The sequence below is a fragment of the Gorilla gorilla genome, chromosome 21, assembly GCF_029281585.2.
Source record: "Gorilla gorilla gorilla isolate KB3781 chromosome 21, NHGRI_mGorGor1-v2.1_pri, whole genome shotgun sequence".
In the NCBI taxonomy this organism is placed as follows: Eukaryota; Metazoa; Chordata; class Mammalia; order Primates; family Hominidae; genus Gorilla; species Gorilla gorilla.
The window spans coordinates 32,071,587-32,085,766 of record NC_073245.2 but is presented as its reverse complement, the minus strand read 5'-3'; the positions used below and the strand labels follow the sequence as shown (position 1 = coordinate 32,085,766).

The 14,180-nt window shown below is 34.9% G+C and overlaps 1 long non-coding RNA gene across 1 annotated transcript; it reads left to right on the top strand.

Annotated features, from left to right (window-relative positions):
• The first annotated feature begins 2,543 nt into the window (after positions 1–2,543).
• LOC129529016 (uncharacterized) lies at positions 2,544–6,322 on the top strand. Its single transcript, XR_008674390.2, has 3 exons — positions 2,544–2,600; positions 4,733–4,841; positions 6,209–6,322. It is a non-coding gene; the product is annotated as an uncharacterized lncRNA (long non-coding RNA).
• The last annotated feature ends 7,858 nt before the right edge of the window (positions 6,323–14,180 follow it).

Here is a 14,180-nt window from a genome sequence, read left to right as displayed (position 1 = left end):
TTCTTTTACACAAAAATGTTTTTGACAAATTGGCCAGTATTTCATCTATAGTTTATATTTTGCTACTTCTTTGCAGGGAAAATTAATACTTATCTTCATGTAACACTTTACTGAACAGAACTAATAAACACTCAACAGGAGTTTCAAACTGAAGTATATATGAGATTCAAATACATTAAACAGAATTCTTTCAAAAACTTGCCAATTCACAGGTCATGTGGTTTAAATTTTTACATATGAATTTGACACTCAGCACTCTAACTTAAGCATCATAAATATGCAGAAATAGTGCACAGTATACAAAATTGGGAAGTTGCTTTCTCTCTTATGTCCATGGCCCACTCTATTAATTACACTTTGTCTTCAAAAATCTCTCTGATCTCATGCCACTGACTGAGAAATCCCCTAGTTAAATGAAACTCTAGAAGGTCATTAAAGAAGACCTCCATTTGTCACCCCATACTGTAGCTTTTAGCCTCTTCTTGGACTGTTTAAAAAATATGCTGGTGGTGACTCTAGTTCAAGTTAGGCCTCACCTGAGGCCACAAATTGTGGAGAGTCAATAATCAGTAAAGCCCACTGAGTTATAATTTGACTCAGGGAGCCCTACAACCAGAACCCAGGAACTGAGCTGACACAGGCATACTTGGGACAACTGTTGATGTGGGCATGAGGCTGTGGGAGTGCAATAGGGAGGGAGTGTTCATTTTTATAAGAAAAGCTGGTGTGAATATTCTGTTCCTAGATGACTCAGGATTTTATCTGAATCCTAAGAAATTTTTCTGCTGTAGGAGCTTGGTTTCCCAAAACATCTCTAGAAGACAAATGGTTGTTCCTAATTATTGTCCTGAAATTTAGGACTCCCTTCTAACCTGGCTCCACTGTGCCCATAGCTGCTTATACTTGTTCTTGGCCTTTTTTGAAGCTTTTTTCGTTTAACCCTAAATTAGTTTCAGACTTCGCTAGAATCGGAAAAGTGAAATGACTCTAGATGCCCCTCAGTCCTGCTAATGATAGCTGAATAGAAATGTCACCACTTCAATGAAATGACTCTGGCAAAGCACCTAGCAAGACTGTGTATATTGTTTTAATCAGGCCATACTATACAAAGTCTTTTTAAAAACACAGAATTAATAGGAAAAGTAATTTTTCAGGAAACGTAATTATCTTTTGATTAACTACATATTGTTGCATTTGAAGAAAAATGTCTAATAACTACATCTTTAGACATTTTTAATCTATATTTTCATAAGGCACAGTTTTTTTTCTTCTAACACCAAGGAAATCATACTGCAAAGAAGACAGATTTAAAAAAAAAAACAAATAGACGTTCATTTTTAACTTGTTACAAACCAAAAGCATTTAAAGCATTATAAACTTGCTTATTAGAAATAAAAATGTTTTACATCCCTCCTGACATGCTTTGATTTTTCTCCAAAGATGTGTCCCTCCCATAGCTAAGAGAAGAAAGCATGTTCAAAGTTTAAATTGCTATTTATTTGTCTTAACTAGTATGTGCTCTCCAACCTCTCAGCAAAGATGACTGACTGAAACCAGAAGCCTAAGGCTGACTTTGTCACTTGGGGTGACTCAACCAAGCTCTTTTGCCTTGCTTTGGGTTTTCTGTGAAATATGGAAATCATTACACTAATGATTGTGAAGACATGATGAGACCACATTGTCTCCTTGGAAGATCTGTGGGACAGGGATGGTTAGAAGAACCCTGAATTGTCCTTCCTTTCATGTGACCATAGACGGATGAGCCACTCTTTAACAAAGTGCGCCTGTGGTTTCCCAGTGAAATGATGAGATAGAACACAAGATCTGTTGTCACCCCAAATTTATTCAGCTGCTGCCACAGTGTGACAATCATGAGATGCTGGGAATGAAGAGGTGAATAGCACACATTCTCTTTCTTCATGAGTTCACATTTTTGTAGTTGACCTTCACAGTCCTTGCTAGCTCAGTCATATCATGGCATTTTTGTGGTAGCAGCCTCTGAGATGGTGCCCAGTGATCCCTGCCTCTTAGAATTCACAGCCTTGTTCCATCCCCTTCCCCATTGTTTCGGGCTTGGTCTACGTGACTAATGCATATGGCAGAAGTCATGGGATGTCATTTCTGAAACAAATAATGTTGTAGAGGATTGTGCTCCTCTCTCTGTCTCTCTCAGATCTTGATCTGAGAAGCAAGCTGCCCTTTTGTGGGCAGCGCTGTGGAAATACCTAGTAGACAAGATGCTGAAGCCTCTGGCTAACAGCCAAGAAAGCAAGGAGGCCGCGGACAAATGTGTGTGAACTTAAGAGTGGATTCTGAAGCCCCTGTCAAGCCTTGAGGGGATTGCAGAAATGGTCGGCAGCTCAAATGCAGTCTTTTGAGAGGCTGGGGTGCAAAACCACCCAGCTAACTCATTCCTGGGTTTCTGACCCTCAGAAACTGTGCGAGACGATAAATGTTATTTTGAGCTGCTAAGTTTTGGGGTGATTATGAAGCAATAGAAGATCATTAATAGAGTGTTCTCACTTTGGAATTCTATTGGTCAGTCAAAAGAACCTATATCCAAAGAGCTGGGTTCTCCTTTCAGATGTGATGTTGAATAGGTAATTAAAATTTTTGAATAATTTTCATAATCCACAAGATGAGAAATTTTGTCTCTAATTGAACCCCTTATAAGAAACTGATTATTTAAAAATAAGATTATTGTAATTAACGCAAAAATAATTGCTCTTTAAAAAAATCTTGAGAAAATGGACTGGGGCAAAAGAGACTGAAAATGTAGCAAAACTAGTTGTGGGCACAGAAGAGGGCTGTGGTGCTGTGTGTGGTGTGCTAGGCCAGTTTCTACCCATTCCTAGAAGATGATGGTTAAATTTCCAGTAGTTTCACGAGCTGGTAAATATAGTTCTTATTAAAAATTACATTGTCTAGGAGTGGTGGTGCATGCCACTTTGGGAGGCCAAGGCAGGCAGATCACATGAGGTGAGGAGTTCAAGACAAGCCTGGCCAACATGGCGAAACCCTGTCTCTACTAAAAATACAAAAATTAGCCGGGCATGGTGACGCGTGCCTTTAGTTCCAGCTACTTGAGAGGCTGAGGCAGGAGAATCAGTTGAACCTGGGAGGCAGAGGTTGCAGGTGAGCTGAGATCGCGCCACTGCACACCAGCCTGGGCAACAGAGTGAGACTCTGTCTCAAAAAATATATATATGTTATGTAAATTTAAGATTAAGTAACATATTCAAAACCAGGGAAATAAATATTTAAACTTCATCATTCCTAAATATTTTATTAAATTTTGTTATTATGTATGCTTTTGTACTTATTTATGTCTATTTTATTGTATGGTGGAAAAACAATATAATGGCATGCCATTGTATATTTCTTGCCGATTCTACCTTCTATTACATCACCTTGGCAGCTCTAAATCAGCAACAGTGGGAGTATTCATGCCAGGAAAATTGGCAAACACTGCAGATCAGAGCTTCCCCTACCCTCTGCAGAGCCAGTTAAATGTTTTCTAGAATGTTTCTGGAAATAAATAAATAGAAACCCCAGGTGAGAGTAAACAGAATGAGCAGTCTATTTGCCCCCACAAGAGCCAACGAGCATCAAATACAGAATTGGTATAAGAATTAAGAAGAGAAAATAGCCAGAAAAGGCTTTTTAAGACAGGAGGATCTCCAGCTCACTGAAAGAGAAACATCAAATGCTGTCCTAGTAGGAGTCTACTGTTTCCCATGAAGTCAAGAGGAAACAAGGAAGAAGACTTCTGAGAAGAAAGCAACTGGTTACAGAGTCCAAGAGCAGGTCCTTGGCAGTGAAGGGCCAATAGCACATCAGGAAATGCCTGAACGGGGATTATGCCCTGGAAACTTTGACATCTCAATGCCTGGGCATAATTTAAGAAACTGATCAGGAATGAAAACACATGAACGAAGCTTTAGGATTGAGACTATATATATATATATATATTCCTGCACTTACTCAATCTAGTCATATGCTGGCAAATGTTTAACAAGTGGCTGTCTGGGGGTGGGGAGGCCACTGGGGGAAAGCCCTAACTTGTAGTGTTTGCTGATTTCCGTGGTCGAAACATAAACAGGCTGAACAGAAAAACTATTTCTCTATTTTGGCACAACTTCATTCATGTAGATCCACCTTTCTGGTCCATTTCTCTATGTATGTTAGCTTGCAGAAGTGACATCTCTCCCCCTGTGAGGACTGAGTGTTTATTATCCTGGTACTGTTTGTAAGCTGACAAAGTACAGCAGCATCAGCTTCTATAAGAGACAATAAAAAATGTTTTCACTTGAGGACAGCATGTTGTTTAAGACTATGCCAATCTCATTATTATTCAAGTGGATAGTCGTGAAAACACTCTGCATTATCTGGATTTTTTTTTTACACGAAGACCACGACTTGTCCTGTACAATCAGTATAGAAAAGGAATATTTTCTTCCTTCTCAAGAAGAATCCTGATGGATTCAAAGGATATAGAGTCAGCTAGGTCATGTTTCAAATCCTAGTTCACAACCTAGGTGCCTCAGTTTTTTCATATGTAAAGGGGGGATAATAATTGCACCTACCACACATGGATATTTTAAGGATCCACTAAGGTAATGTCTATATAATGATTAGGAAAATACTTGACTTCTAATAGATACTCAACAAATGTTTTCTTCGATTCTTCTTCTGATTTTCTCTGTGTGCTTCATCTCCACCTCCCTCCCAGCTTTTATGTCCCTTCTACTTCGTCTTCAAACTCGAGTTCAAATCTCCTTCCCTCTGAAAACCCCCTCTCGACTGTGCTACCCATTGTAAAGACTGACTCTTCATTGAAGGTGAGATAACTTACACATCTTCATTCTCTCTGTGATCCTTGTTTTCTAACTTTATAAACATATACATATTCTCCCGCAATTTGACCTCAAGCTTCCAAAACAAGGGACAATCCCTGGTGCTTTCTGAGTACATATAATATGCACCATGCACTTATCAATTGCTCATGAAAAAGTTGAACTTAGTCATGAAATAGCCACTAAAGTTGATATAAAACTATAGGGAAATAGACATTAAAATATAACAAAAGCAATCAAATCAGATACTGAATAGAGTGATACATGGGAGGAAAATAATGCATGTATATCAGAACTTCAGCAAATGGATAATATATCCCTTTTCTATGACAAGCTATAGAAAAGACAAAAATACTGTATTAATTACTGTGAAAACTAGTAATAACAATTGAGAATGGGAATTTAGAATTATACATGTAGTAGTTTCAAAGAGTGTTGGGTGCTCCTGAGGGTCTGTGATTTATTACTGTATCACTTTCTATGGCAGAACAATATCTGTAGGCCAACAAGCAGAACATTTAGAAACCAAAAAGTTCAGTGTCACAACCTTCTGGTAGCAGAAAGAGGCCAAAGCAGATACAATAAAAACTGTATGTCCAACAATTTTGAGCCCAATTGTCTCCATGGTAAAGATGCAATGAGGAAGAGTGTTAGGTACCCAGGTCAAACACCTGCAATACAGACAGGTAGACAGTTCAGGTGGCTAAAATGAAAGCAAAGGATCAGACAGAGGGAACAGCTCAACAAAAGTGTATATAAGGGCTGAGAGCTCTGACCATGCCTCTAAGAGGCAACCATTTTGGGGAATATATAGTAGGAACCTGGGTGGAGGAATGGTGGAGGGTGCAGGGGTTGGACAGGGAGACTGTTTCCCTAGAAAACGTTAGTGCTGTTTCACATAAAATTGCATACGCATTGTTTTTCAACTAAAACAGGTTATTTAAATAAATTATTTTGTAATTAAAAAATCATGAGTGCTCTGTGAAATCTCACAATATGACTCCAAGCTGACTCCCTGGTGTTTATCTAACAATTCCTATATACTTTTATAGTATATTAGGTGCCAAGAGAGCATGTAAAGCCATAGGCAAAGAATCCTTACTCACACTTTTACAAAAAGGTAGATAGGCTCCTGTGGCAGATAATCTACAAAGATGGCTACTATCTTCCTTTCTTTCACAGTCCAAACACAACACTTCACCCATCAGAAAGTAGAACCTATTTCCTTTCCTCATTGAATATTCTTGTGACTTGTTTTAATAAATAGAATATGGCAAATGTGACACTATGACAGTTTGAGCTTCTTTAATGAAAACTGTCAGCTTCTACTTTTTTTTCCCTTTGGAAACCAGCCATTGTCCTAGGACCACCATACTGTGAGGAAGCCCAAGAGAAGCCATGCAGAGAAAGAAAAATGCTTGGCTAGTTTCCAGATGTTCGAGCCACCCCACAGAAAGCAGGTGACAGTAAGTGAATAAGCTATCTCAGATGTTCTAGCCTCAGCCACTGCCATGTTAAGCAGCAAAGCCAGCCCACTGAGCCAAGCTCAGACTTCAGTATCATGAGATACTGTTAATGCTCAGATACTGAGATGCTGCATTAAGCCATAGTATTTTTGGATAGTTTCTTACTTAGCAGTAGATAATTGAAACATAGATGGATGCTGGAATTATACAGCAATAGCTAACTAAAACACATACAAAGATGTCTATTCTGGTCCCAGAATTAGTAAAGTATTTACATGGGGAGATAAAAAGACATAAACTAATGATATAGCACAGCCAACTCAAGACAATTGAGGAAATAATCTGGATACAGATTTGAGGAGAGATGCTCGGCAAAGTCTATCGGAAGGATAAAATAATAAATAAAAAAATTTTCCATTAAAAGAAATCAATATGAGAGAGATTAAAAGGAGATGAAAGAAAGAAAACTCTTACTTTAATTCTACCAGAATATCAAACTTAGAATTGGAGTAAAGTGAAAGTTATCAGGGTTTAATAAAAATGAGCAATGAAAGTTTGCCCAAGATATATATATAATATATAATATATATACATATGTATATATAATATGTAATATATACATATATAATACATATACAACATATGTATATATTATATATACATATATTATATAGTATATATGTATATAGTATATATGTATCTATATAATACATATGTAATAGGAAGCAGGAATGAATGCACAGAAGACCTTAGAGTTTAAGGCATTATTGGTATAATGAGACATATATATGTATATTAATATATACGTATATATAATATATACATACATAATATATACATATATAATACACATGTATAATGTATGTATATATAATATATGTATATATAGTATATATGTACGCACATGTATATAATACACATGTATATAATATATGTATGTATAGCATATATGTATACATAGTATATATTATATATGTATATTATATGTATACATGTGTATGTATACATGTATATATTATATATTTATATATTATATATACATCTATATTAATATACGTATATATAATATTTCTCAGTATACAAATAATGCCTTAAACTCTAAGGTCTTCTGTGCGTTCATTCCTGCTTCCTACTACATATATAATATATACACATATATATGCCTATATAATATATATATGTATTATATATGCCTGTATAATATATATACCTATATAATATATATGCACATATTACATATACCTATGTAATATATACCTATATAATATAAATGCATATATTATATACACCTATATGATATATACCTATATATACCTATGTGATATATACCTATATATACCTATGATATATACCTATATATACCTATGTGATATATACCTATATATACCTATGATATATACCTATATATACCTATATGATATATATCATATATACTGATATGATATATGTATATATCATATATACCTATCATATATCATATATGCCTATCATATATCATATGCACCTATATGATATATGCACATATATCATATATGTACCTATACTTATACCTATATGATATATACACATATACCTATATGATATATGCACATATATCATATATACCTATATGATATATGTGCATATATCATATATACCTATATATGTATACCTATATATATATATACCTATATGATATATGTGCATATATCATATATACCTACATGATATATGCATATGTCATACATACCTATATGGTATATGCATATATTGTACATACCTATATAATATAGTCATGTATAATAAATAATATATACGTGTATAATATATACATATATGTACATGAGTAATATATACATATATAATATATACAAGTATAATATATACACATAATACATGCGTGTATAATATATACTTATAATATACACATGCATAATATATACATATATTATATATACATATATTATACATATAATATACATATATTATATTATATTATTATAATAAGATATATTAATAAGTATATGTTAAAGGTATATATATAATATATATAAATAAGCATATATAAGTAAAAGAACAGGAAAAAGATAGTTTTTGTAAACCTACCCAAAGGAAAAGAAGTTGTTATATGAAAAAGACACCTGCACACACATGTTTATAGCAGCAAAATTCACAACTGCAAAAATATGGAACCATCCTAAATGCCCACAACCAATGAGTGGATAAAGAAAATATGGTATATATACATCATGAAATACTACTCAGCCATAAGAAGGAACAAATTTACTGGCATTCGCAGAAACCTGGACAGAGTTGGAGACCATTATTCTATGTGAAGTAACTCATCGATGGTAAACCAAGTATCTTAGGTTCTCACTTAATGTGGGAGCTAAGCTATGAAGATGCAAAGGCATAAGAATGATATAATGGGCTTTAAGGACCTGGGGGGAAGGGTTCAGATGGGTGTAAGGGAAAAAAGACTGCATATTGGGTACAGTGTACACTGCTTGTGTGACAGGTGCACCAAAATCTCAGAAATAACCACTAAAGAACTTAACCATGTAACGAAAAACCACCTGTTTCCCAAAAACTATTGAAATAATTTTTTTCTAAAAAAAGCAGAAAAAAGGGAGCTAGAGTGGCTATACTAATAAACAAATTTGACACTAAGTGAAAAATTGTTAGAAGATAAAAGGACATTATATAGCAGTAAAAGAGTCAATTCATCAAGAAGTTACAATTATAAACATGTATGCACAAAACAACAGAGCCTCCATATGGGGACAAGAGTGATTCTATTTTAGATGCTAATCTGCCATGTGACTCCTTACTAACTTTGAATCTGGGAATTCCTCCAAGATGTCTCATTGATATATTATTCCCTATGTAGAAATACCTATTTATTGTAAGTTTCACCTTTCCTCCAAAACAGCCCTTGATGTTGGATGCATTATAGGTTGTGATGCCAGTAGTATTCTTTAAGTCACCTACACATTTCTTCCAGGGATATGTACTTACCCCCCACCCAAGATATATAAGCCCTGGGCCTAGAGGGTTGCACTGCAGAATTTTTCCTGGCTTGCAGCCACCAAAGACCACATTTCTGTCTGTAAGTCCTCTAATAAATCACCATTTACTGACAAACTGGATTTGTCTGACTCATTTTTCCATTTCTTGGCTCAATCTGCATTTGGAGATCATGTTGTATATACAGCCCTTTCACAGAACACCTCAAGTATATGAAGCAAACACTGACAAAATTGAAGGAGAAATAGATAGTTCTGCAGTAATAGAGACTTCAATACCCCACTTTAAATCATGGATAAAATATAAACAGAAAACGAATAAGAAAATAGAAGACTTGAACAACTAGACCTAACACATACAGAATACTCCACCCAATACCTATTCTAACAACAAAATATGTATTATTCATATTTGTACATGGTATTCTTTAGGACAAATTATAGGTTAGGTCACAAAACAAGTCTCAATAATGTTAAAAGAGTTGACATTATACAAAATATCTTTTTTTTTTTCTTTTGAGATGAAGTCTCGCCCTGTCACCCAGGCTGGAGTGCAATGGCACGATCTTGGCTCACGGCAACCTCTGCCTTCCAGGTTCAAGCGATTCTCCTGCCTCAGCCTCCTGAGTAGCTGAGATTACAGGTTCAAGTCACCACCCCAGACTAATTTTTTTTTTTTTGTATCTTTAGTAGAGACGGGGTTTCACCATGTTGGACAGGTTGGTCTCGAAACCCTGACCTCGTGATCCGCCTGCCTCAGCCTCCCAAAGTGCTGGGATTACAGGCATGAGCCACCACACCCGGCCTACAAAATATCTTTTTTGACCATAATGGAATGAAGTTAAAATCAACAGCAGAAGGAAAACTGGGAAATTCGCAAACATGTGGATACTAAACAATATACTCTTAAACAACCAGTGAGTCAAAGAAGATATAACAAGGGCCATAAAAACACTTGAAGATGAATCAAAACAAAATATAACAAAACTAATAGAATATATCCCACACAGTATTTAAGAGGGAAATTTATTGCAGTAAATGCCCACATTAAAAAAGAAGAAAGATCTAAATCAGTACCTAAACTTACACCTTAAGAAACTAGAACAAGAAGAGAAAATTAAACTGAAAGATACTAGAAAGAAGGAAATAATCAGAGTAGAGTTGCAGCAAATGAAATAACGAATAGGAAAACAATAGAAAGAATTAATGAAACCAAGTTGATTTTTTTAAAACATCGACGACATTGACAAAACTTTCGCTAGACTGGCAAAAAAGAAAAAAAGAACAAATAAATAAAATCAGAAGTGAAAAGGGGGACATTGCCACTAATCTAACAGAAATAAACTGTAAGATAATACTGAGAACAGTTATACATCAACAAATTAGATAACCAGTCTGAAATGGACAAATTCTTAGAAACACAAATTACCAAAGCTGATTAAAAAAAAAACAAAAAATCTGAACAGATCGATAAGTAAAGAGATTGAATTAGTAATTTAAAATAAACAAATAACAACAACAAAAACTTCCAACAGTGAAAAGCCAAGGATCAGATGCCTTTACAGATGAATTTTACTGAACATTTAAAAAACTCTCCCCAAAACTAGAAATTAGAGATCTAAAGAAATGGATTACAAAAACTTTCTCCCATTCTGTAGATTGCCTGTTCATTCTGATGGTAGTTTCTTCTGCTGTGCAGAAGCTCTTTAGTTAAATTAGATCCCATTTGTCTATTTTGGCTTTTGTTGCCATTGCTTTTGGTGTTTTAGTCATGAAGTCCTTGCCCATGCCTATGTCCTGAATGGTATTGCCTAGGTTTTCTTCTAGGAATTTTACAGTTTTAGGTCTAACATTTAAGTCTTGAATCCATCTTGAATTAATTTTTGTGTAAGGTGTAAGGAAGGGATCCAGTTTCAGTTTATCCAGAATCTACAAAGGACTTAAACAAATTTACAAGAAAAAAATCAAACAACCCCATCAAAAAGTGGGCAAAGGATATGAAGAGACACTTCTCAAAAGAAGACATTTATGCAGCCAACAGACACATGAAAAAATGCTCATCATCACTGGTCATCAGAGAAACGCAAATCAAAACCACAATGAGATAACATCTCACACCAGTTAGAATGGCAATCATTCAAAAGTCAGGAAACAACAGGTGCTGGAGAGGATGTGGAGAATTAGGAACACTTTTACACTGTTGGTGGGAGTGTAAACTAGTTCAACCATTGTGGAAAACAGAGTGGTGATTCCTCAAGGATCTAGAACTAGAAATACCATTTGACCCAGAGATCCCATTACTGGGTATATACCCAAAGGATTATAAATCATGCTACTATAAATACACATGCACATGTATGTTTATTGCAGCACTATTCACAATAGCAAAGACTTGGAGCCAACCCAAATGTCTATCAATGATAAACTGGTTTAAGAAAATGTGGCACATGTACACCACAAAATACTATGCAGCCATAAAAAAGGATGAGTTCATGTCCTTTGTAGGGACATGGATGAAGCTGGAAACCATCATTCTGAGCAAACTATCGCAAGGACAGAAAACCAAACACAGCATGTTCTCACTCATAGGTGAGAATTGAACAATGAGAACACTTGGACACAGGGTGGGGAACATCACACACCAGGACCTGTCATGGGGTGGGGGATATGGGGGAGGGATAGCATTAGCAGGAATACATAATGTAAATGACGAGTCAATGGGTGCAGCACAGCAACATGACACATGTATACATATGTAACAGATGTGCACATTGTGCACATGTACCCTAGGACTTAAAGTATAATAGTAATAATAAAAAGAAATGGAAAGTACCCCATGTTCATGAATTAGAAACTTGTTTTTTAAATAGATATTTTTAAACTTCATAAATTGATCTATATATCCAACACAAAAATTGATATCAAAATTTAAATGGTCTTTACTAGAGAAATGAAAAAGCTTACCTTTAAATATGTATGGAATTGTAAAGTGTCCTAAATAGTGAAAACAATCTTAGTAAAGGAGAACAAAGTTGGAAGACTCACACTTCCTAATGTCTAAAGTTATTGCAAAACAACAGAAATCAGAACAGTGACACTAGCATGAGGATAGACATGTAGACCAATGGAATAAAATAGAGAGTCCAAAGTAATCCATATGTCTATGGCCAATTGATTTTTGACAAGAGTGCCATGACTAATAAGTGGGGAAATAATAGTCTCTTCAAAAAATAACGATGAAACAACTGGACAACCACCTACAGAAAAGTAAAGTTGGATCCCTACCTCACACCATAGGCAAAAATTCACTCAAAAATAGATCAAAAATCTAAATAGATAGAGAAAAACATAGGGGTAAATTTCCATGACTTTGATTTGGGAATAGATTCTTAGATAAAATGCTGAAAGCCAAAGCAAAAAAAGTAAAATAAATAAATTAATTAAACTATATCAAAATTTAAAACTTTTTTGGGTCAAAGGAAATTAATAAGAAAGTGAAAAGATAGCCTACAGAATGGGAGAAATACCTTCAAATTATATATCCGGTAAGGTTCTAGTATTTAGACTGTATAAAAACTTTTACATTTTGATAACCAAAATACAAACAATCCAATTTTAAAATGGACAAAGGATTGACAAGACAAAGTAGATACACAAATGGGCAATAGGCACATGAGAAGATGTTCAGCAGCATAAGTCACAAGAGAAATCAAAACCATGATGAGTTACTGCTTCACACTCACCAGAATGGCTATAATTCAAAAAAAAGAAAAGAAAAGAATGAATTTCAGCATGGATGTGGAGAAAATGGAAGCCTTGTGCATTGCTGGTGAGCATGTAAAATGGTTCAGCCATTCTGACAGTGACTTGGGTAGTTTCTCAAAGAGTTAAATGTAGAATTACCATATGATTCATCAATTCTACTTCTAGAAATGAAAACAAGTACTCAAACAAATACGTGCACATGTACATTTATAACAGCACTGTTAACAATAGCCAAAAAGTGGAAACAGCCCAAATGTTCATCAGTATATGAATGGATAAACCACTTGTGGTATATACATACAATGGAATATTATTCAGTCAAAGTACTGATGCCTGATACAATGTGGATGAGTCTTGAAAATATTATGCTAAGTAAAAAAAGCCAGACACAAAAGGTTATGTATTGTGTAGTTATATTTATGTGAAGTGGCCAGAATAGGTAAATCCAGGATACAGAACATAAAATTGGTGGTGCCAGAGGTGGGAGAAATAGGGAGCAATTGCTTAATGGGTACAGGTTTTCCTTTTAGGGTGAGGAAAATGTTTTAAAATTAGTAAGGGTGGTTGTTGCACATCATTATGAATGTACAAAATGCCACTGAATTGTTCACATTAAAATGGTTACTTTTAAATTATGTCCATGTCACCTCATTTTTTTTAAAAAAGAGTGTCCAAAGGGAAGCTAGTGCATACATGTCTGCAGACAGCTGAAATAAAGCTAGAGTATTAAGATGGGAAATTAATTTTGTTTCATTGTTTCCTGGTAATGACAGCAAAATTAGTGTGATCATGTTCTGCTGATTTTGTTTGTGTATATGTTTGCATACCTTCCATTGTCATGAAATGGTAACTGGATTGAGTCACTTACCCTTGGAAGAAGTCTCATTATTGTCACTAAGACATCAAAATCCCAGCATTTTTATTTTGGAAATTGACAAACTGATTCTAAAATTAATATGGAAGTGCAAGGGACCTAGAATAGCCAAAATAACTTTTTTTGGAAGGAAGAAAATAGTTGGAAGACCAAAACTCACTAATCTTAAGACTTATTATAAAGCTACTGTAATCAAGACAGGTGTGATTGGTAC